Source organism: Caretta caretta, chromosome 14 (genome assembly GCF_965140235.1).
Source record: "Caretta caretta isolate rCarCar2 chromosome 14, rCarCar1.hap1, whole genome shotgun sequence".
Lineage (NCBI taxonomy): Eukaryota > Metazoa > Chordata > Testudines > Cheloniidae > Caretta > Caretta caretta.
In genome coordinates, this window is record NC_134219.1 from 25,771,347 (window position 1) to 25,796,440 (window position 25,094).

At 47.1% G+C, this 25,094-nt stretch overlaps 1 protein-coding gene across 3 annotated transcripts in view; it reads left to right on the forward strand.

Annotated features, from left to right (window-relative positions):
* The window catches only part of MYOCD (myocardin), a 472,295-nt gene that overhangs the window by 170,121 nt on the left and 277,080 nt on the right, over positions 1-25,094 (forward strand). The gene's annotated exons all lie outside the window — the stretch shown is intronic.

Below are 25,094 nucleotides of genomic sequence, written 5' to 3' on the forward strand. Positions count from 1 at the left end.
CTGTTTTTGAGGGGACACCAGGATAAAAGGCAACATGAAGATATTAGGCTGGAAGCAACTGGGCCACATGGACAGAGCAAGATGCAGAGTTTAATTAAGCGCAACTTGTTCAACCTAACCTGCATCTAGCTTCACTCTTTGGTAATGAAACAGGTGTGTAGGGCACCAGTGCTAGTTTTTGCTGCAGAAGGGCAATTCTCTGTCGTGTTAGCTGAGTTCAGATAGTTTCTGAATGTACTATCACAATGAAACAAACCGTATCAGACTCACCGCACTCACTGGCCACAATAGCCTACAAGATCAATCCTTTGCCTTATACACTCTGCAAAGGCTGTAGGTGCCACTGATTTCTGCTGGACCATCAGGGTTAAAAGACCTGCAGAAATCTACCAGGGTCACAGCTCAGTCCATGCTCTTTTGCTCATTCAAGAATGCAGGGTGACAACGACAGCTTCTTGCAGCCTGTACACCAGATTCATAGAGTTTAAGGTTAGAAGGGACCACTCTGATCATCCCCTCTGCACTCCTACATCACACAGGCCAGAGAGCCTTCCCCAGCAATTCCTGCAACAGATCCAGAACTCCCAGCTGAGCTAGAGCAGAAAGAGGCACCCAGTCTTGATTTTAAGACTCCAAGTGATGGAGGATTCAGCCTGTCCCTAGGTAAATTCTTCCAATGGTTAATTACCCTCACAATTAAAAATGAGCTTCTGGTTTCAGCCATCAGAGCTTGTTCTGCCCTCTATCAGAAATCTCCTCCTGAAGGTACTTACAAACCACAATCAAGCCACTTCTTCACCTTCTCTCGGTTATGCTAAATAGGCTGAGCTGAAGTCTCTCACTCAGGCAGGTTTTCCAGACCTCATACCATTCTTGTGGCTCTGTTCTGCACCCTTTACAAGTTATTAACATCTGTTTTGACGCATGGACAGCAGAAACAGACAAGTATCCCAGTACTGGTCTCTTCCGTGCCATAAACAAATACCACTTCTCAGCCACAGCATCACACTGACAGTTCATACTTAGTTGGTTCTCTGCTATGACCCCTAAGTGCCTTGCAAAGTCACTGCTTTCTAAGGTACAGTTTCCCACCTTGTCAGCGTGTCTTGAATTCTTGGTTCCTAGATCTATGACATTGCATTTGGCTGTATTAAAATGCTTGTTGTTCAAATGAGCCCAGCTTACTGAGCAATTCAGATTGTCCTATAAAATTGAGCTCTCATTCAATTTTAGTCCACCAGTTTTTCTGTCATCTGCAAACTTTACCAGCAAAACTTTGGTATTTTCTCCCAGAGCATTGCTAAAGAGATTGAATAGCATCAGGCCAAGACCAAAACAGTGCCGGACCCCACTAGAAACACCCATGTTAGATGCTCATGCTACATTAACAATTACATCTGAGAGCTTGCAGCTGGCCAGTTTTTCATCTATTTAATAGGGGCTACACTGCCTTTGTATCATGCTATTTTAATGAATGTGTCATAAGAGACTAAGCCAAACACCTTTCAGAAGTCAAGTATATTATGTCAACAGTTACCTTTGTCAACCAGACTTGTAATCTCATCCAAAAACTTTGTCAAATTAATCTAACAAGACCTGTTGTCTATAAATCCATGCTGACTAGTATTAACTATGGCACCATCCTTCAGTGCTCTATTAAATTAGCTCTATATCAGCCTTTCCAGGTTAACAGATTATGTTAACAGACCTATAGTTTACTCTAGTTTTACTGTTTGCACTCTATAAATATTGGCACAGCATTAGCTTTCTGCAGTCCTTTGGAACATCCCCAGGGTTCCAAGGTTTGTTAAAAATCAGAATCAACTATTCAGAGAGCCCCTGGGCCCGTTCTTTTAGAAGTCTTGGGTGCCAGTTATCTGGTATTGCTGGTTATGAGCAAAATCCAGAGAAATCATGAAAAGCTAGTGCATGTCCCATTTAAAAAAACATCCTACTTTCAGAAACCCACTCAGCAAAAAGAAAGAGTAAAACTCCTAAAACCCCCAACCCTTTCCCACTCTGAGGGCAGCTGCAGCCAGGGGAGTAGCGTGAAGCACAGTGCTTCTACATGGATGGTCTGGGGCCCCTTGGGTCACACACTCACTTTCTTCAGTGAGGAGCAAGCCCTGCCCCACAGTGGAGGGAAATGTTGGCTGAGTCTGAGAAGAGCCTGGTGCTAGTAGTTGTTGTTATTACATTATTCTACAATGACCTGCGGTTACAATTACACAGGCAAGTCAATAAAGACCAAAAAGATTGAAAATCGAAACCCATTTGGAGGATAAAGTTAGCTAGTTCACAGACCCACCTCCAAAGAGGAGTGGGTGCTCCCTGGCCTGTCAGGGGGGAGGCTTGTGGCCCTGCAGATGCCTTCCGGGCAGCAGCAGCCAGATGTAGGCAGGAAGACGAATTTGAACCCACCTAAGCCTTTGTGGAGCCCGGAAGGCAGGTGGGCGGGTGAGTTTGGAGGAGAGATGGGGCACCTAGCAGCCAGTGAAACTGCCACAAATGCTAAGAAAGAGAAGGGTTTTGTAAGAGACAGTTTTCGGTGGCACTAGGATAACTGAGAGTCCTCGTGGTGGACCCTGCAGCTCTGGAATTGCAGGGAGCCTGACGAAGCTTTGCCCACAGGCTGAGCTAGTGCTGTGCTATGTCTCCAGTAACCACTGGGGAAAAGATCAATAATCCCAAGAAGCAACAGTGGAGTCTCTCCACGTGGGAGCTAGAAAACAAAGCAGAGCCGTACAACATCTAGACTGAGGGATCACAATCTGGAAGAACATTGGTTCACAAAGCCCAGTGGGAACCCAGAGGGGAATGATTCTTAGACCAGTTTCCCCTTTAAGAAAAGACCCCCTTTAAAGGCAGGTTTATTTCATGTGGCACCCAAGTACCGTAGCATTAAGAGCCCCTGGGGTAGAAAAAAGCAGGCAGTGCAGCCGGGCGAGAGAGGAGAGATTGGAAACGGGAGAGGTTTTCTGCTCCCCGTTCAAGGCAGCTGGGATTGCAGCAATGACTCCTCACACTGTCCATCAGGAGAAGACTTTCCTCCTGAAGGGAATGTCTCATGGCCAGAAAGACACTGCGGGGCAGGGCAGGGAGAGCAGCAAAGGGAAATTGAACACTTGAAAGAAGAGATTTAACAGGCAGCATGGGAGGAGGAGAAGCCGAACCCTGAGAAGTCCCTGGGAAAAGATAAGCTCTTTGTCTGATGAACAGTGATGTGGCAGGGGGAATGTTAGTGGGTGCAGGTGCATGGGTGTGTCCAGGCTGGGGTGCAAACAGGGGAACAAGCTCACAGCAATCCCTCAATCCATAGGGCTCTGAGGATTTGTCCCATGGCTGAGAGAGAGGGAGATGGTGCTGGGAGTTTTGTGGATCCTGGGGTTTTCTGGTGCAGGGAGTGGTGGTCCTGGGATTTTTCTCTAATTGAGCCGGGAGCCCAGACCAACAAGCTCATAAGGGCTTGTAAAGGAACTGTCCAAGTGCTGCAGCTGCTCAGGTTCAGAGGGTGACATGGGGCTAGCAGGGTCAGGTGAGTTTGCCTTGCCGGGGCTGCATCAGACAGTGGAGACTGTGCCTGTCTGGGAGTTTGGCTGGGAGGAGTTGGTCCATGAGGAGCATGGGAGGCTGTGGGGGTGTGAGTCAGGCTGCGCTGGGGAACTGACCACGTCTGTGTTTTCTGCTGCCCCCTGCACCTCCCAGCCAAACGGGACAATGGGACTTTTCTATCACAAAACAGGAATTAAATGAGGGACTCTTCCAGCCTGAAAGGAACAATCTTCTCCACTCACAAAGTTGTCAGATGTATCCCTGGGAGAAGCCAGGGATGGACACTAGGAAAGATCAGGACTCTAGGATCACTTGGTGGAATGATTCCACTGAAATTCCAACTGGGAGAGTGAAATCAATATGAGCTAAAACCAACCACAACCCAATTCTGATGTGACTCTGTAACTCTGAGCTGCCTTGAATGCCTCCCATCCCATGTTCTCTCAGAGCACGAGCATGTGCAAATCAGACGAGTGGGGAAGGATTGACTGGAGTGAGATAAAATCCAGTCCCAGTGAGGCAGGGTGAAATCACCACTGAACTCCTGGTCCCCTGGCTTAGTCTGGCCTGGTGGATCAGGAAGGAGTCTCCAGGCAGCTGAGAACATTTACATAACCACAGTGCTGCAGGCCTGGAACCCTGACTGCTGGTCCTGGGCTGATGGTGCAGGAAAGGCAGGGCTCCTCCAGGTGTCTGGTGGCCTTTAACCAATGTCAGAGTCTCCCTGAGCGTTCTGAAATTCCATGCCCACCTCACGGTTCCCTGAGTCTGCCTGGCCAGGTGTGGATGGGGGCTGCAAACATTGCAAAGCACTCAGTCCTCTGCTCTCACCCAGGTGCCATCATGAAGGAGAGCAGATTATGGGAGCACCAGAGGCTGCAAGTGTCTGAGAAAGCTTCCCAAGACCCTCAGAGCCATAACAATGACTCTGTAGAGGATCCATGGGCAGGGAGGCATGTGCCAGGTCAGGGTGCCCTGGTGGTGGGAGATGGGAAGCTGAGCTCATGCACAGACCCAGATGCCTCTCTGAGTGCAGGATGGGGCCCCAACATTTGAAGCCCAGGGTGTAGAGTAGGCCAGGCAACCTCAGCTCACTTCATCCCCTCCTCCTGCCACATGGCTGGAGGGGAAGGAGAGGCCAGCAGAGTGGGTTTCCTCCAATGCTGCCTGGCTGCCTGGCCACCTCCCCAGGCAGGGTCACTACGACGCTCCTCAGGGCCACTCAGTGCCTCTCTGGCTGCTAAGCAGCTGCCAGGTCTGGATGGCCAGGTGGGCTGGCCCTCAAGGGAGGGAGCAGTGTATGGAATTGGGGAGGGAAGCAGAGGTGAAATCCAGGAACACGTACGGCTCCTCTGACCTGAACACCCCAATACCCTCCCAGAGGGCATGTCCTGTCACTGGCACAACCCATATGGTTGGTAAGTCCTGCTGGCGCTTCTTCTTGCTGGTGAGAGCTGGCAAATGGCATGAGCTGCCTGGCGAAGACTGAGCCGGCCTCCTCTTTCACATAGGAGAGGAAGTGGTAAGGTGGTCCCTGGAGGGGGTGGCACTCCCCCTGGTGCAGTCAGGTTCCTGCAGGTCTGTTCTGCAATCCCCGTGTGGCAGTCAGGCCACCTGTGAAGGGGAATCGCTTGTCACTGGAGGTTCTGGTTTGACAAATGCCTGGACTCTGGCATGCACAGAGCTTGGCTGTGCAATCGTAGTGCTCTGTGAGTGCCGTTTGTTGTGTGTAGGACAGAGACAGAGCACTCCTGTAACAGAACCCTTTCCAGTTTTTCAACAACCTTTTGGAAGTGTGGATTCCTGAGCTGGGCACAGGCCCCAGTGCTGGTGTCACTGACAGCGTATCCAGCACCCTACTCCTACTCGATACTCCCCTGTTTCTACACCCAAGGATCATGCTAGTTCTTAGCTACAGCATTGCACTGGAAGTAGGACTCCCACTGATTTCAGTGGGGCCAAGATGTAACTTGCTGTTTTTAAGGCCATACTTCATAAGGGATTCTCTCTAGAGTTTTATCAAAGCAACTCCTTCCATGTGAGCTGCGGTGACCCAGGGGATTGGAACATGTCCCGTGCTCAGGCAATGGGGCAAAACATAGTTTTCTCTTGCCTCTGTGTATAAAAATGGGCATCTGTTCATCTTCCCCCACCCACTGGAAGTGAGTGCAGTGCCCAAACAAACTGTCATTAGCAATTGAGCTCATAGACGCTTGATTTGTTCCCTTCATCCCTCCTCTGTCTCTTACTGAAAATGGATTAACCCTGCCTGTTGCTCATATGCACTGTCTCTGCTGGGGAAACTGCCTGGTTTTTCTAACCCAGGATTTCTTAAGGCCCACAGTACTTGGGTGCCACATGAAATAAATGTGCCTTTTCAGTGAGTCTTTACTTAAAGGGGAAACTGCTCTAAGAATCATTCCTCTCTGGGTCCCTACTGGGCTTTGCGAATCCCATGTTCTTCTTCCAGATTGTGATCCCTGAGTCTAGATATTGTACAGCTCTGCTTTGTTTTCTGGATCCAATGTGGAGAGTATCTCTTAATTCTTCTTTTGATTACTGGTCTTTACCCCAGTGGTTATTGGAAACACAGCATGTGACCATGCATCTAGAAACATAGAAATGGAGGGTTGGAAGGGACCTCAAGAGGTCATCTCGTCCATCCCTCCATGCTGAAGCAGCATTAAGTATAACTTGACCTCCCCTGGCTGGTGTTTGTCTAACTTTTTCTTAAAAACTTCCCATGACTGGGATTCCAGAACCTCCCTTCGAAGCCTGTTTCAGACCATAACTATCCTTATAATTAGAAAGTTTTCCCTGATAGCTCATCAAAATCTCCCTTGCTTCCATTTAAGCCAATTCCTTCTTGTCCTACATAGTTTAAACTAAATGGAAGGATAAACAAAAGTAGGTCTGCAACTAGGATCCTTAATTTCAAAAGGGCAAACTTTTAAAAAATGGGTGAATTAGTTAGGAAAGTGGACTTAGGGAGGTGGAGGAGGCTTGGAATTACTTTAAATCAAAGTTGCAGAAACGATCTGAAGCTGGCATCACAAGCAAGGGGGAAAAAGATCATAGGGAAAGGTTGCAGACCAAGCTGGATGAACAAGCATCTCAAACAGATGATTAAGAGAAAGCAGAAAGCCTACAAGGAATGGAAGTTGGGATGGATCAACAAGGAAAGCTTCTTCTTGGAGATCAGAAAGAGTAGGGACAAAGTGAGAACTAAGAAAAGCCAAGCAAAGTTGGACCTTGAAAAAGAAATTAAAACCAAGAGTAAAAGGTTCTAAAGCCACATAAATAAAAAGAAAGCAAGGAAAGAAGTGGGACTGCTAAATACTGGGGATGGGGTGAAGATTAATGATAATCTAGGTATGGCCCAACACCTAATGACTATTTTGCCTCTGTTTTTAGTAAGGGTAAGGAGGAGCTTAGGGATAGTGACAGGGTAGAAGTGAGGATATGGAAGTAGATAAAGGAAGTGAGGATATGGAAGTAGATAAAGGAACAGGCACATGAAACTGCACATTCAGTAGCAAAGTTTTTTAATTAATCCATAAACTCGTGGATCGTACCCTATGGCTAGAGTATTGCAAATATAGTACTTACATTTAAGAAAGGCAAAAAAGTGATCAGGCCTGTTGGTTTGACCTCAAGTGTACGCAAGGTCTTAGAACAAATTTGGAAACTAATTTAAGACATAGAGGCAAATGATAACTGGGATAAAAAAACAACATCATTTTACAAAAGGTAGATCACGCGAGACCGACCTGATCTCTTGTTTTCAGAAGATAATCCATTTCTAGACAAATTAAATGCAGTAGATCTAGTCTACTTGGATTTCAGTAAGGCACTTGGTACAGTTCCATGTGGGAAATTATTGCTTAAATTAAAGAAATTGGGGATTAGTATGAGACTTGAAAGGTGGGTAAGGAAGTGGTTAAAGGGGAGACTAGAACAAGTCATTCTGAAATGAGAACTGTCAGGCTTGAGGGAGGTTACTAGTGGAGTTTCTCAAGGATTGGACGTAGGTCCAATCTTATTTGACATTTTTATTAATCATCTTGGCACAAAAAATGGGAGTGTGCTAATAACATTTGCAGATAACACAAAGTTATTGCCAATACGGAGGAGGACCAGAATATCATACAAGATCTGGATGATCTTGAAAACTGGAGTAATAGAAATGGGATGAATCGTAATAATGCAAAGTGCACAGTCATGCCCTTGGGACTAAAAACAAGGTTTTTTGCTATAAACTGGGGACATATCAGTTGGAAGCGACAGAGGAAGAGAAAGCCCTGGGTGTTTTGCTCAATCACAAGATAACTATGAGTCACCAATGTGATGCACCTGTGAAAAAGACTAATACAATCCTAGGATGCACCAGGTGAGGTATTTCCAGTAGAAACAGGGAAGAGTTATTACCATTATTCAAGGCATCTGGAATACTGTGTGCAATTCTGATCTCCCATGTTTAAGAAAGATGACTTCAAACTATAACAGGTGCAGAGAAGGACTCCTAGGATGATCAGGGGAATGGAGAACCTACCTTAATAGAAAACTTATCTTAAGCAAATTAAGCAGTCATGGGATAAGAAGGAAGGTCCTCTTGTGGATCAATAACTGATTAAAAGACAAGAAACAAAGGCCTGGGCTACACTGCGGGGGGCGGGGGGGGGGTTAGAACTAAGATACGCAACTTCCGCTATGCTTTTCACATAGCTGAAGTCGAAGTACCTTAGTTCGAGTTACCTGGCCATCCTCACAGTGGAGAGTCGACTGTGGCAGCTCCCCCGTCAACTCCGCTTACTCCTCCTGCCAAGGTGGACTACAGGCGTCGATTCGGGGATCAATTTATCATGTCTAGACAAGACGTGATAAATCGATCCCCGATAGATCGATCACTACCCGCCGAGCCGGAATAAATGGTCAGTTTTCAGAATGGAGAGAGGTCAATAGCAGTGTTCCCCAGGGAACTGTACTGGGACCAGTGTGGTTCAACATATTCATAAATGATCTGGACAAAAGGGTAAACAGTGAGATTTGCAGATGATACAAAATTACTCAAGATAGTTAAGTTCAAAGCAGACTGCTAAGAGTTACAAAGGGATCTCATAAACCTGGATGACTGGGCAACAAAATTACAGATGAAATTCAGTGTTGATAAATGCAAAGTAATATACATTGGAAAACATAATCCCAACTATGCATACAAAATTATGGGGTCTACATTAGCTGTTATCACTCAAGAAAGATCTTGGAGTCATTGTGGATAATTCTCTGAAAACATCTGCACAGTGAGCAGCAGCAGCCAAAAAGGCTAACAGAATTTTAAGAACTATTTGGAAAGGGATAGATAATAAGACAGTAAATATCATCATACCACTATATAAATTCATGGTGCACCCATGCCTAGAATTCTGCATGCAGTTCTGGTCACCCCAACAATATCTTAGAAATGGAAAAGGTACAGAGAAGGGCAAAAAATGATTAAGGGTATGGTACATCTTCCATATGAGGAGAGATTAAAAAGACTGGGATTATTCATCTTGGGAAAGATTTGGCTAAGGGGGGGATATGATAGAGGTCTATAAAATCATGAATGGGAAAAATGATAAAGGAAGTATTATTTACCCCTTAACATAACACAAGAATCAGAGTAACCTAATGAAACTAATAGGCAACAAGTTTAAACCAAAAGTACTTCCTCACGCAACACACAGTCAGTTGGGGGAACTCATTTCCAGGGGATATAGGGAAGGCCAAAAAGTATAACTGGATTCAAAAAAGAATTAGATAAACTCAGGGAGGACAGGTCCATCAATGGCTATTAGCCAAGGTGCTCAGGGATGCAACCCCATGCTCTGGGTGTCCCTAAGACTCTCCCTGCCAGATGCTGGGACTGGGCAACTTGATGATAAACTGTTCTGTTTATTCTCTCTGAAGCACCTGGCATTGGCCACTGTCAGAAGACAGGATTCTGGGGTGGATGGACCATTGGTCTGAGCCAGTATGGCCGTTCTTATGTTCTTACCTTATGAGAGGAGAACTAAGGAGCTTGGCTTGTTTAGCCTAACCAAAGGAAGGCTGGGGGAAAATATGATTACCCTCTATACATACATCAGAGGGATAAACACCAGAGAAGGAAATGAGTTATTTAAGGGCTAATGCTGGCACAAGAACAAATGGATATAAACTGGCCATCAATAAATTTAGTCCTGAAACTAGAGGAAGGTTTATAACAATCAGAGGAATGAAGTTCTGGAACAGCCTTCCAAGGGGAGTAGTGGGGGCAAGAAACCTAACTTGTTTTAAGGCTGAACTTGATAAAATTATAGAGGGAATGGTATAATGAGATTGCCTACAATGGCATGTGGCCCATATTAGCAAATATCTCTAATGGCAGAGATGGGACACTACATGGGGAGGGCTCTGAGTTATTACAGAGAATTCCTTCCCAGGTGTCTGGCTGGTGGGTCTGCTCACATGCTCAGCGTCTAACTGATCACCATATTTGGGGTCGGGAAGGAATTTTCCTCTTAATCAGATCGGCAGAGACCCTGGGGGCTTTTGCCTTCCTGTGCAGCACAGAGGTCACTTGCTGGTTTGATCTAGAGTGAATAGAGGATTCTCTGTAACTTGAAGTCTTTACATCATGATTTGAGGACTTCAGTAACTCAACTAGAGGTTAGGGGTCTATTATAGGAGTGGGTGGGTGAGGTTCTGTGGCCTGCGACCCGTAGGAGGTCACACTAGAGCAGTGGTCTCCAAACTGGGGTGCGCGACCCCAGGAGGTGCACGAGATGATCCCAGGGGGTGCGCAGCAGTAGTAGTGCTGCCGGGCAGCACTCCGCCGTTTTTCTTCTTCGGCGGCAGCTCTGCACATGCACAGCTGGTGTTTCCCTCCAGCGGCCAGCCTGCGGCAGGTCTTCCGGTCTCCTTCCGTCGGCAGCGCGCCTGCGGCAGGTCTTCCGGTCTTCTTCCGTCGGCAGCGCGCCTGCGGCAGGTCTTCCGGTCCCCTTCCGTCGGCAGCCAGCCTGCGGCAGGTCTTCCGGTCTCCTTCCGTCGGCAGCCAGCCTGCGGCAGGTCTTCCGGTCGCCTTCCATCAGCAGCCAGCCTGCGGCAGGTCTTCCGGCGTTCTTCCGTCGGCAGCGCGCCTGCGGCAGGTCTTCCGGTCTCCTTCCGTCGGCAGCGCGCCTGCGGCAGGTCTTCCGGTCTCCTTCCGTCGGCAGCGCGCCTGCGGCAGGTCTTCCGGCGTTCTTCCGTTGGCAGCGCGCCTGCGGCAGGTCTTCCGGTCTCCTTCCGTCGGCAGCCAGCCTGCGGCAGGTCTTCCGGTCTCCTTCCGTCGGCAGCGCACCTGCGGCAGGTCTTCCGGCGTTCTTCCGTCGGCAGCGCGCCTGCGGCAGGTCTTCCAGCGTTCTTCCGTCGGCAGCGCGCCTGCGGCAGGTCTTCCGGTCTTCTTCCGTCGGCAGCGCGCCTGCGGCAGGTCTTCCGGTCTTCTTCCGTCGGCAGCGCGCCTGCGGCAGGTCTTCCGGTCGCCTTCCGTCGGCAGCGCGCCTGCGGCAGGTCTTCCGGCATTCTTCCGTCGGCAGCGCGCCTGCGGCAGGTCTTCCGGCGTTCTTCCGTCGGCAGCGCGCCTGCGGCAGGTCTTCTGGTCTCCTTCCGTCGGCAGCGCGCCTGCGGCAGGTCTTCCGGTCTTCTTCCGTCGGCAGCGCGCCTGCGGCAAGTCTTCCGGCGTTCTTCCATCGGCAGCGCGCCTGCAGCAGGTCTTCCGGCCTCCTTCCGTCGGCAGCGCGCCTGCGGCAGGTCTTCCGGTCTCCTTCCGTCGGCAGCGCGCCTGCGGCAGGTCTTCCGGCCTTCTTCCGTCGGCAGCGCGCCTGCAGCAGGTCTTCCGGACTCCTTCCGTCGGCAGCGCGCCTGCGGCAGGTCTTCCGGTCTCCTTCCGTCGGCAGCGCGCCTGCGGCAGGTCTTCCGGACTCCTTCCGTCAGCAGCGCGCCTGCGGCAGGTCTTCCGGTCTCCTTCCGTCGGCAGCACGCCTGCGGCAGGTCTTCCGGCCTTCTTCCGTCGGCAGCGCGCCTGCGGCAGGTCTTCTGGACTCCTTCCGTCGGCAGCGCGCCTGCGGCAGGTCTTCCGGTCTTCTTCCGTCTGCGGCATGTCTGTGGCAGGTCACCCTGAGAGTGCGCGAGCCAAAAAGTTTGGAGACCACTGCACTAGAGGATCATGATGGTCCCTTCTGACCTTAAAATCTGAGTCTAAGGCTATCTTTACTGGACATGGAGAACAACTGATCGCTATCCTTTTTTATTATGGCCTTTAATTTGTCCGAAGTGTGTTATCATGTCTCCCTCAGCTTCTTTTCTGAACTCTAAACATGCTCAGGTTTTTGTAATCTTTCCTCAGAGGTAAGGTTTTCTCTTGTTGCTGCCCTCTGGATTCTCTCCTCTTTTTCTGCATCTTTCTTCAAGTGTGGAGCCTAGGACCAGAACTACTCCAGCTGAGGCCTCACCAGTGCCGAGTGGGGCCAGGCAATAACCCCCCATGTCTTACATATGACACTCCTGAGAATACACCCAGAATGATATTAGCCTTCCTCACAATTGCATCCTATTGCTGACACAGCCTCTCAGAGCCTCCTATTTCTGTGTCACACTCTGTGGAGCTCTCATGGGCTCAGTAACAGGAGTGGAGTAGCTGATTTGTTAATGACTGGGCTCCGGAGTGACAAATCCCCTTGGCCAGCTGAGGTCTGAGCCCCGCCCAAATACTCAGACCCTCAAAGGCATCCCAAGTGGTCACACGGGTACAGACAGGCTGCCAGTCATTCTGCCACAGCCACACTGTGCAGGCTGCTTGAGAGGGAAGATGTGAGGTGAAGGCCAATGGCAGCGTCCCCTGTGGGGAGCTGACTGGCACAGATGTGTTCCTGAGATTAATTATCACTGGCTCTTTCACAGAAGCAGCTAATGGAGCCCCTGGCTCACCTCCATCCATTGGCTGTGTGGACAGGAACTCTCTGCTTGAACAATAATTGTGTTCTTTATGTCGCACCATCTGTTCCTAGGACAAACGTGAGACCCATTCTCAGCACTCAGCCATAAATCCATCTCTCTAGCTGTGGCTCTTGATATGAATCATCAGTGGAGTAAAAGGACCAATCATACAAAAAACCCCACCCAGTGTAGCCAATAGCACTGTGCTCACAGCTGTGGTCTGCCCTGGGAGAGCAGGCCCAGGCCTAGACACGGCTCCTCTGGCAGGTTTGCTGCACTGGTTATTGAGATGATCACAGTGCACACATCATTCTAGAGCAGAGCCCGGCATTCCTGGCATTATCGCGGTCTGCAATACAGAAAGGCAGCGGCTGTTTCCACACATGGTGCTCATCGCCGTGTTCTCTGCAGGCTTTGGGGAGACAGTTCAGCCATTTGTCACTTAACTGTTTGCCTTGAGGAATGTGCTGGTGTTTCTTTCAGGGGATTACTTGGTCTTTCTGTCGTATTATTCCCTGGAAAAGCCCTTTCTGTCTGCAGGGCCCAGACCGGATCTCTGGGCTGTGTACAGCCTTGTACTTATGGCTATGTACACAGCCCTTGTACCTTGCGCCTATATATCCACGTCAGTAGAGGCAAACTCTTGGTTTCTTAAGAGTGTTATACAGCTGTGAGCTGGATATGAGTAACTATCCCGCTGGAACTAGAAGAGCCACCTACTAATCAGGCTGACACTTTGCCTGCTTTATATAACCGAGTCAGGGAGGCCAGTTTGCTAGAGCTATTACTCTCCTGTCAGGTCATGCGCTGGCAGCATGTGGTGTTCAGCGCTTCTGCAGCACCTGATGAAAGCGTTCGTTAAAGAGCCATTTGCAGCATGCAGCACTGACGCGTGACTGCCGAGGACAGGGTGAATTATTGCACTCTAAGGTACTGCTACACCCCATTGAGAGCATGCGAACAAGGTGCTGGAGTTTCCTGACCATTGACATTGATAACTTGGCCCGTGTCGATCTGTGCAGGTGGGAGTATCTGTCTGTTTGCCTCCCTGAAGGTAGGCCCTTTGTTAATAGCCTACTGAGAGCAGAGTAAAGTGCCCTTGCTTATCTCTGGAGGGACTGGGTGGCAGAATCTACCAAGCTGCATGGTCGGACGAGACACCTGTTCCCTCGGGGAGCGTTTCAGGCAAGGACTAGCAGTTAACAGGTCTGGCCACACTGTCTGCTGGGGCTCCCCTAGATCTTAAGGCACTTTGTGACTTGAGGGGTGGAAACACTGGCCCATCCATTGCAGTGAGATGCACTACCTCAGAGCCAATCTGGAGCTTTCCTTTCCCAACATGCAGAACCAGAAGCTCGGGCTGTGTGATATTTCCTGGGACTACGGGAGGTCTCCCAGGCTCCCTAGTGATCTAATTGTCATTTCTGTGGGGATGCTGATACAGTTCAGTTAGCGATTAGTGACATGTAATTCAAGTGTGTCTGCATCGTTTGCCTCATTGGAAAGAAAGAGAAAATGGCAGCAAATGAAATAATAATGTCCACTTCATAGCAAGTAGAGAAGCCATTTGGAGCTCATTAGTGCTCAGTGTATTCTGATAAGAACTCTGGCACTGACGGGCTGGCATGATGGGGAATAGGACAGATTAGAGATGGGAAGGAACATTCAGGAGTTATCCTGTCCCATTTCCCTCAATAAGTTACAGGTTTGAGGCCTGACTCTAAACTTACTGCAAGCCACAGGCCTCATGCAAACATTTGGTGATCTGTCGCATTTGGAGATGAGTGGCCTTCCACAGACTAATGCATTCCGTGGCTTTAAGGCCAGAAGGAACCATTATGAGCATCCAGTCCTGCATGGCCCAGGCCAGAGAATCTCACCCAGTGATTCCTGCATCCAGCCCAATAACTTGGGTTTGAATCAGGAGAAATCTTACAGAAGAGACATTCAGCCTTTATTTAAAGGCTCCAAGTGATGGAGAATCCGCCCTGTCCCTAGCTACATTGTTCCACGGGTTGATTCCCTTCACGATTAAAAATGTGGATCTGATTTCTGATTTGAACTTTACTGATTTCAATTGCCAACCATTGGATCTTGTTCTATTTTTGTTAGTTTAAAGAGCCTGCTAGTATATTTGTCGAGTTACTTAAACGGCCCTCATTACCACAGTCTCTGAGCACCTGAGTATCTTCTCTCTGTGTAAGTAGTTATACACCCTATTCTGTCCTTTGATCTTCGCAAATCTGTAGGTGCACATCTGGCTGAAGCACTGCTTGGGATTGCTCTTCAACCAACATGCCCCATCTGTGTAAGCAATTCTGTGCCTATAGGCACTCATTCCAGCTGGACAACCCCAGTGAACTAGCATGCATCACAACACTTTGTAGCTATTTAGGGGCAAGGCATGCAACAAACAAAAAGATGTAGAGTATGGCACATGGCTGACTGCAGAGAGCCATGATAGAATACGCTGTCACCCCTTTCACTCTGCGTGTCTGTATTCTCTGTGCTCTGTTGCGTTCTCTCTTGGCCAGTGTCCTGACCTATTTGCTTAGATATACTTGAAATGCTTAGATATACTTGAAAGGTGTGTAAGACACCTTCTGATGTAGCCTATCTACTCTATCTGTCTAGCTAGCTTTTTACGCTGTACCCATCCCCACCGTATCAGAATTCCTAAAGCTCCCTACTAGTAACTCATCTGAAGAAACCCAAAACACAATGTTAGAGCTTCCAAAGGCAATCATAACTTATGGTCATTGAGTCAATTTCCACCTCATGTTAAGCCTGTGCAGGTCCTGAGACTTCATTGGGGTTGCACCGATGTAACTGAAGTTAGAGCATCTTAAACTCCACCCATTCTGGAAGGCCACTCCTTCTGAGCTTTTTCCTAAGGCCTAGTTCTAGCCACGCCATGTCCCCAGGCCTGCAGGGACTGCAGCGGGGACTTCGGCCAGCAGCTCCGAGACATGTGGGGTCCAGACAGGAGGCAGGAGTGAGTTCCAAGCTTTCTGTGATTCTTTCTAGTCTTTCTCTTGGTTTCTTCATTCACTAAACAGGTCACTTTTCTATTTGCTGGTAACATGTCCAGGAAGCCTGCAGCTGGACTGTATGTGCCCCAGAGCTCCAATGGTTCCCTTACAGGTCAGGGAGCACTCTGAGGCCTCACGCGCCCTGCTGAGATGTGCATGTGAGTGTACATGGCACATGGGGAACGAGTGAGCATCTGAGGACGTGTGTGGGACCTGTTGAGGAACTAGTGTGTTGCGTCCATCAAGTGCATTGCTCCGGTGCAGGACTGAGCAGCTCAAGGATCTACAGCCCCAGCTTTTCATCTGCTGCAATGTATTTTTAGGTGTTTTGCTTTAGGCTCAGATGGCAACTTTTCCTAGGCCATTCATCGGCCTATAATTGCATGGATCCCCCCCAGGGGACAGCTGCAGCTCAATATGCTTGTCAGGGCTGCTCACTGGTAACACATAAATGGCTCACTGATAAATGGCTGTGACTCCTAATGCCATCTCCAAGCTCCTTTCTCTCCTGTGCCCATAGGCTCGGTGGTGGCCAGCTAGTGTTTGCCTGGCTGGCGCAGAGAGTCCGGGCTGGAATGAAGGCTGTTACTGCAGAGGTTACAGAATTACCTCAGGCTGGGCTCTGCATTTTGTTACATTATTTGAAAGCTGAGCGTTTCGGCTGTTTCCTCCTATGCAGCACAGAAGACAAATGACTGTATTATGGTTGTGTCTAGCGTAGTCCTTGGCATGAGGCCAGTGGATTTACAATGGCAGGGTGAAAAGTCTAAAGGGAAGGCAGTTCATTTTGTTGTGGACAGTTCTTATGGGGTCTTCGAGGACCAGTGTAACAGCACAGAGGAGGCTCAGTTAGGCTCCAGGAGGGAGCCCTGCCAGCAGAAAGCTGCTGGAGAAGCCGTTTGCTCTGTACATGAAACACGAGGTCAGCAAGACTCCCGGCATCCCACCAGGCACTAAGGAAGGGAGAGAGCAGAGCTCTCTGTTGGGTTGGGTAAGGGATCGATGTTAGGGCAGTTCTTTAGCACAGAGATTTGTCATATTGTACTTTACTCACTGGAGAAACAAAGCCCCGACTCGGAAATGGTTCAGACAGACACTCCTAGCCTAGACAGCTTAGGGAGAGGAATCCAGCTGTCTAACTCACACACGCTACAGGTCTAGTGTGCTATACAGACACGACAGAGGGCCTGCCAGGTCCAGGGGAGTGTTTCTCTTGCTGAAAGAGAGTCAGGGAACGTTCCCATTTGCTGGTTCACCTGGTACACAGAGACCATGATTGCTCCCATCTCCAAAACAACTCTCCCACTCCACCTGATGCTCTTGGGCCTGGTGACCTCCCAGTGCTTTATTAAAGATAGCTGCAGCTGTCCCCTGGGGGGGATCCAAGGAGGCAGAGGACAGAAGACCTAGGGAGACACTAGGCCCACTCAGCGACCTCTGGCACCAAATCTCTTCCCCACACTCAACATGGTGTTGGGACATCCTGCAGAAGAAGAACCTGGAAGGAAGAGAACTTGAGCATTGATCGTGGAAACGGGGCCTAGCCCAGCTAGATTGCAACACAGAGCTATGCTCAAGCAGGGGAGATGCCAAGAGGCTGCTGCCTCTTCTGCCCCAGGGGCACTCAGTCACACCTGGCCAGTCTGTTCCAGACCATAAATTACTTCATCACCCCAGAATGTCTCTGTTCAGCCCTAGAAGCAGCAATCCATTGCAGACTTGGACACAGACACTGGCCATACTGCATACTGAGGGACAGTCCTGTCTTGTCCCTGGATAAGGACATAGTGCTGGAGCTCTCCAAAGCACTTGACACCACAGATTCTTATGTATTTATTAAGTCCCCCTGTACCTTAGTCAGGAGGAGTCAGAGGGACCTTGGTTAGAGCAGCTTCAGTACAGTCGAGAGGCTGGAAGCTAGGGTTGGAGGAGAGGGGTCTAGTCATTGAGCATAGAGAGCACCAGTGGGAGGGAAGTGGGAAGCAATATCTGGAGAGGCAGGATTGGAAAGAGCCTCATGTCTGGACTATGGACCCCTGATATTCAAAGACCTGGACAATACTACCCAGAGCCAAAATGACAATCCTAACAGAAGGAGTGTGATTCTGCCATGCTATGACATGTATAAAACCAGCCACACCTGGAATGGATTGGTCATCCAGATGGGTAGGGTAAACCGGGTGCAGCGAGATCTAATCTGATGCCCTTCCTGCAGCTCAGAGCTCCCCAGATGAGCCTGGCGTACCCTGAGAGCGTAAAAGGCTCGTCCCTTTCTAATGTGGCCATATCTGTAGAGCTCTCATAGTTGCATGGAGGAACTTGTCTTTTTTAGCTTGGCTTTCTTTTTCCCATGAGAAACACGAGAGAGCAATTGCTGTGTATATTCTGGACCCCAGTCCAGAGCAGCAGAGAAAGCAAGAGGGAGAGTTGCAGCAGAAAGAGTGTGATCTGAGCATAAGTCTTGTGTCTGCTCAGTTCCCTGTTAGGAGAAGGCTTTGCGTTTCAGAGCTCTTGCTCCCCCATCTCCAGGCAGTTCAATGGTACCTGAGCCATTCTATGAATGGTACACACTTGCCAGTTACCTGGGGGATGCAGAAGCCCTTAGGCTAGAAAGTGAGATGACTTGAAAAGTCCCCTAAACTACTGGCCAAGTTCTGTTTCCCTGGGGGCGGGTGCAAATCTGGAGTAAAGTCAGAGGAGTTCCCCCATGTCCCTGGGAGCAGAATGAGGCCCTGTGTCAGGACACCAGCATTTCAAACTTGGGAGGAACAGGAACATGCCCTCCAAAGGCTGAAGCAGGTTGTTTAGGGTTGGGAGTAATTGCCACAGGTGTGATCTCTCAAGGGAGGCTGGCACAGAGCCAAGTGTGAAAATGGCAGACGACATTTGGTTTCCTGTGATAAGAATAGCTCAGCTGGCTTGGACGAACATGAGCAGGCCCTGATTTTTATATATATCCTGAGAAAGGTTTATAGCAATCGAGGGGGGTCTTACCCTTCCTCCCCCCAGTTTTATTGGCTAGCAATCTTATTAGAAAAAAGAGACAGCAAGAGAGATTTCTGCTGTTCATCGCTCTGGAACATCTATAATAAATCACAAACTCCTTGGATCCAATAACATTAAACACTGCACGTCTGACTTCAACCTGGAGACGTCAGGGAATTCCAGGATCCAGCCAAAATTCCCCTGTAGCTCACCCTGTTGAGCCTGCAAACTGCACCAGGCTTCCCCGAGGACATTGCAGCCAGCACAAACAGGTAACTTCTGCACATTCTCCCCTCTGAGGCTGGGAACTTTGCCACTGGGGTGTGAGGGAAAGTGGAGCCAGTGGTGTATGAAGGAGAATCTGTCCAGGAGTAGGTCGGAGGCCCTGGGGGCCAGACTGGCTCCTGCATCGAGGGAGCAAAGCGCTGCCTCAGTGAATTCAAGGCATGAGAATGGCTCCAGTCCGTGATCTGTCGCTGGCTGCTTTACTGGTGCCGTGACAGCTCTTCTGGCCAGAGGGACCAGTTGCCAGTTTGCAGGGGTAACACCTTGGGGCCCGGGACTAGGACTGAATGCCTTCTCCCATGCACCCCAGCATGTACCGGGCTTGTGCCTAGTCCTGGTGAGTGGTCAGAATCCCTCCCATTTCATAGCCACCATCTTGTATTTCTCTGCTTGGATTCTGACCTGGTTTTCAAAGGTGCTGGAACTAGGGATGCGGGGTGGTGGTTGGGGGTGCTGCCATACCCCCGACTTGAACTGGTTTCCATTATATACAGGGTTTACAGTTTGGTTCAATGGCTCTCGGCACCCCCACTATAAAAATTGTTCCAGCACCCCTGCTGGTTTTAGTCACTGCTGTCTCAGGGATGGCTGGAGCGAGACAGCATCAGAGAACATGGACCCCCCGCCTTGGCGGGTAAAACAAGCTCATCTCTGACTCCACTATTTCAGGCCAATCTGCTATCACAGTTAAGTGGGACTTGAGGTTGGCTGTCCTTTGAGTGCCCCCTGTAATCCTGGTAATTGCATAGGTAATTGCATAGGTGCCCCCCATCACAGAGAACAGGTAATGGGAAGGATTCTGTAGCAGGGTAATAGAAGCTGACTTTACTAGGGAGTAGGCAGAGAGAAATGAGAGAAGCAACCCATTGGGATCAGCTGTACTGGTGAGCGTCTGCCTGAGCAAGCAGCTGCCTAAATCCTAGAGATTACTCACATTAACTTCAACACAAGAGTTACTGCCCAAGGAAAAACTTCAATGGTCAAGAGCATGAGTAATAACTAAGCTGGCATTTAACGGTTCAAACAGAAGATAAGCGCTAAGGCCGGATTCTTCTGGGGCTTGTTTTATCTCCTTTATATATGTCACAACTGAAGAAATGAAGAATATAAAAGTTATTTATTAGCGTTTTGTTCCTGCAATACTTTAAACATGTACATTGTGCAGTAACCCCACCATGCCACTGCTCTGGAGCAGGAATTAACACATTAAGGAAACACTGTGTCTCGGTGGGGGTATTATTCAGAACAGGGCCCATTCACAGCACTGTCACACCTACCCCCCAGCCCCCGGGTTTCTTTACACCATAATATGTCTCTCTGCAACAGGAAAAGAAACCACCCTTCCTCTCTGTCACATCGTTTGTTAAAAATTGTCCTATTTATATAGAAAAACAGTCATATCTGTGTAAAGGGGGTTCAGATCTGAACAAGCACACAACCCTAGAAAGTTACAATGCTGAAAATAACACGGGATAATGGAGGGACAGAAAATTATGGGCCAGATTCTCTGCTGCATGCAGTTTCTGCAGGTTGAAGGGATTGTTTATTAAAAACTAGTTTGGATTCAAGCTGCTTTATATTGCTGTAACAGGTACGTATTGTGTGCATGTCATTAAAAGCACTGTAGGGCTAGCTTAGGAGAACAATAGTTAAGTTTTCAGTCTACACAACTCATAGATTCATAGATTTTAAGGCCAGAAGGGAACATTGTGATTATCTAGTCTGACCTCCAGTATAGCAAAGGCCACAGGACTTCCCCCAAATAATTGCTAGAGCAGATCTTTTAGAAAAACATCCAGTCTTGATTTTAAAATTGCCAGGGATGGAGAACATACCACAATCCTTGGTAAAGTGTTCCAAGGGTGAATTACTCTCACTGTTAAAAATTGATGCGCTATTTCTAGTCTGAATGTGTCTAGCTTCAACTTCCAGTCATGTTATGCCTTTCTCCACTAGATTGAAGAGCCTATTATTGAATATTTGTTCCCAATGTAGGTACTTACAGACTGTAATAAAGTCACCCCTTAACCCTCTCTTTGTTAAGCTAAATAGATTGAGCTCCTAAAGTCTATCATTATAAGGCAGGTTTTTTAATCCTTTAATCATTCTTGTGGCTCTTCTCTGAATCCTCTCCAGTTTATCAATGTCCTTCTTCAATTGTTGGCACCAGAGCAGAACACAGTATTCCAGTAATCCTACTTGAGATTCCCATTTATGCATCCAAGAATCACATTAGCCCCTTTTGGTCACACTGGGAGTTCATGATCAACTGATTATCCATTCCCACTCCCAAATCTGTGTCAGAGTCACTGCTTCCCATGGCAGAGTCCCCAATCCTGTAAGTATGGTCCACATTCTTTGTTCCCAGCTGTATACATTTACATTTAGCTGTATTAAATCATACTTTGGTTGCTGGCACCAAGTTCACCAAGCAATCTAGATTGCACTGTATCAGTGACCTGTCCTCTTTATTATTTACCATGCCCCCAATTTTTGTGTCAACTGCAAACTTTATCAGTGGTGGTTTTATGTTTTCTTTCAGGTCATTGATAAAGATGTTAAATAGCATAGGCCAAAAACCAATCCCCGTGGGACTCCATGGAAACAGACCTGCTTGATGAGGATTCCACTCTACAGTCACACGTTGAGACCTATCAGTTAGTTTTTACTCCATGTAATGTGTGCCATGTTCATTATATTATTCTAATTTTTTAATCAAAATGCCAGGTGCCTTACGGAAGTCTAAGTATACTATATCAACACTATGACCTTTATCAATCAAATTTGTCATCTCATCGAAAAAGATATCAAGTTCGTTTGACATGATCTATTTTCCATAAACCCATGATGACTGGTATTAATTACATTACCCTTCTTTAGTTTACTATTAATTGTTTACCATATCAGCTGTTCCATTATCTTGCCCAGTATCAATGTCAGGCTGACAGGCCTATAATTACCAAGCTCATCCTCTTTATCTTTTTAAAAACCCTGGCACAACATTAGCTTTCTTCCAGTCTTCTGGAATTTCCCATGTACTCCAAGACTTATTGAAAATCAACATTAAGTGTCCAGGTTTCAGAGTAACAGCCGTGTTAGTCTGTATTCGCAAAAAGAAAAGGAGTACTTGTGGCACCTTAGAGACTAACCAATTTATTTGAGCATGAGCTTTCGTGAGCAGCGAGCTCCTCAGCCAGCTCCTTTAAAACTCGGGAAAGCAAGTTATCTGGACCTGCTGAGTTAAAAATATCTGATTTTAGTAGCTTATGTTTAACATCCTCCAGAGATGCAAGTGGAATGGAAAGAGTGTCATCATGGCCATATGACAAGGCCACATCATCTGTTTTTTCCCCAAATACAGAACAGAAATATTTATTGAACACCTCTGCTTTTTCTGTGTTACCATTTCCATCTAGCAATTGACCAATAATATTGTCAGGATTCTTTTTGTTCTTAATATATTTTAAGAACTCCTTCATATTGTTCTTAACTCTGATGGCATAGAATTCTCATTGTGTCCTTTGGCATCTCTTATAAATTTTTGACAATTTCTAACTTCTGATTTATATTCATTACTATCAACTTCCCCTTTCTTCCACATGTTATATATGATTTTTAAAAAATTTTTACATTTTCCTTCACTTCCCTTCTAAACCAAATTGTATTTTTAACAGCACAGCCTTCTTCCTTAATTGTGGGATTGTGGCTTTTGGGACATCTAGTAAGGGTGTTCGTAAATTATTCCAATTATCATTCACATTTTTCTGATTAAATTCTTCCTTTCAGCTGACTTGGATCATAATTGTTTTCAGCTTTGTGAACTTGGTCCTATTAAAGCACCAAGTATATTTATTACTGGTGTGGACATTGTTCTGCTTGCACTTTATAATTGTGATCAAGTCATGAACACTTGTATCCAAGCTACCGTTAACTTTTAATTCTGTGACCAGTTCCTCTTTTTCTGTTAGGACAAGGACTAATACAGAATCCCACCATGTTGGCTGCAACACTTTTTGAATTAGGAAATTGTCATCTGTAAGGTTTAGAAATTCCGAGGATGTTTTACTACTGGCAGCATGAGACCTCCAGCATGTGTCACTCAAATTGAAGTCTCCCATAATCACACAGGTTTTTTTCCCCCTACACTTTGTAGCTAAGTGCGTAAGGAGCTTGTCATCCTGTTCCCTAGTGTGATTTGGTGTCTGTAGAAGACACCAGGTAATACCCCATCTTGTGTTTTAGCTGTTAGGACATTGATCCATAAGCATTCAAGATCATTTTCTTCTGAGTTATCCGTGACTAGGGAAAAGGTAATACTATTTTTGATATACAGTGTCACACTCCATCCCCTTTTTCCCACTTGATCCTTCCTAAACAGTTTATAACTATTGATTTTAACATTCCAACTGTGCAAATCATTCCACCAGTTTCAGTAATACTAACTTGCTCAAATTTATGCTCATAAATGAGCAATTCCAATTCCTCTTATTTGTTACCCAGGCTCCTAACATTAGTTTATATGCAATTCAGAAATTTCTTCTCTTTATGTGTTTTGGTTCTTTGATTAATTTTGTTCTGAACATCTTCATTTTGTTCTGAATGCTCATATCTACCCTCTTTTGACCCTCCCCTTTTGCTCTCAGTTTAAACCCCATAGCGGTATATACACCAGGGAGGTAGAGGAATTGTTTGGTTTTTTGTTTTTGTATTTTGTTTTGTGGGCAGTGGAGGGTGAGAACTAGAAGAGACAGAATAATTTGTAAGTAAGAATTTATTTCACCAGTTTTGTCTGTACTTCTCTTTGGGATCTGTCTGCAAGCGGATTGTGATTTTATTGACTCTATTTGTGATTTGGAATTATTCTGAGAGTTGGTAAATGAGCATTTCCTGGCTCAGAAATCATGCATGCACTGCGTGTGTAAGTATTTGAAATTCAAAATCATGCACAGTTGATTAGAGTCCAGGTAGGCCCCTGAGTCCAATTCTCCCAACAGGTCAAAGTCACATGACACTGTGTCTGTTCCCTGTTTCTCTTCTGTAATGAATCAGCACAATGTGAACTGTGAATTTTAAATCTTTATAATTAAAAGCACTATTTGAAATTTGGTTTTGGAAATATTCAGGTATTTAAGCTTAAAGGTTACCTCTCATGCTAATATGGCTTGTAGGCTAGACTGTTCGTGAAAAGAAAAAGAAAAAGGGGAGGAGCATGGTGGAAGCAAAAAAATGTGCCTCTGTGAATGCGTCGCTGGGGGTGCCTATTGGCCGTATTCATAGAGTCATAGATTCTAAGGCCAGAAGGGACCACTCTGATCCTCTAGTCTGACATCCTGTATAGCACAGGCCACAGAACTTCCACAAAATAATTCCTCCAGCAGATCTTTTAGAAAAAGCTCCAATCTTGATTTAAAAAATTGTCAGTGATGGAGAATCCACCACAACCTTTGTTACATTGTTCCCATGGTTATTTACGCTCACTGTGAAAAATGTGTGCCTTATTGCCAGTCTGAATATGTCTAGCTTCAACTTCCAGCCAGTGGATCAACCTTTCTCTGCTAACCTATTCTCTATTCCCACCTGTAGAAGTAATTAGAGTTATGCAATGCTCTGGGTATGAGAGCAAACTCCTGAGAGAAAGGGGAGTGACCGCCAAAGAGATCGGCCGAAGCCTCATAACTTAGTTATTAGAAGCAAGGGTACGTATAGTGCTGGAGAATTCCCCTGAAGGCACATTCCTGCCTTGACTGCTTGGAGTTGGGGACAGGTGTGCTCAATGACATTGCAGAGAACCTGGAGGTCTTTTTCGGCTATAACTTCTGGAATTTCACCTTACACAAAACCTGCTGGAGGCTGAGATCAGCTCCATCCTTTGCAGAAGGGCTCATAATGACATGAGCCAATGCTGAGTTTACGCCAATTAAAGGTCACTTTGTTATACTAGGTGGGGCTGGTAGCGATGCCTATAGTTAAGGTTGCCCAAAACGTCCCGTTATAAGACATTGATTTTAGTTGCGTATAACTTTATCAAATTTTGACTGTTTGAAATGTCTATCTCAGGCTGAATTGTTTTAGAAATTTTCAGCCAACACAGTTCATCTGTATTCAAGAATGAGATTAGAGAAAAATATGTTGTTTTGCCCATGTTAAAAATTCTGTCAACCTTTCCTTTGAGAAGTTCTAGTACCCCCAGGCTTTGGAGCAGGCACTTGAAATTTAGTTGGGGAGAGGTGCCCTTCGTGTCTGAGA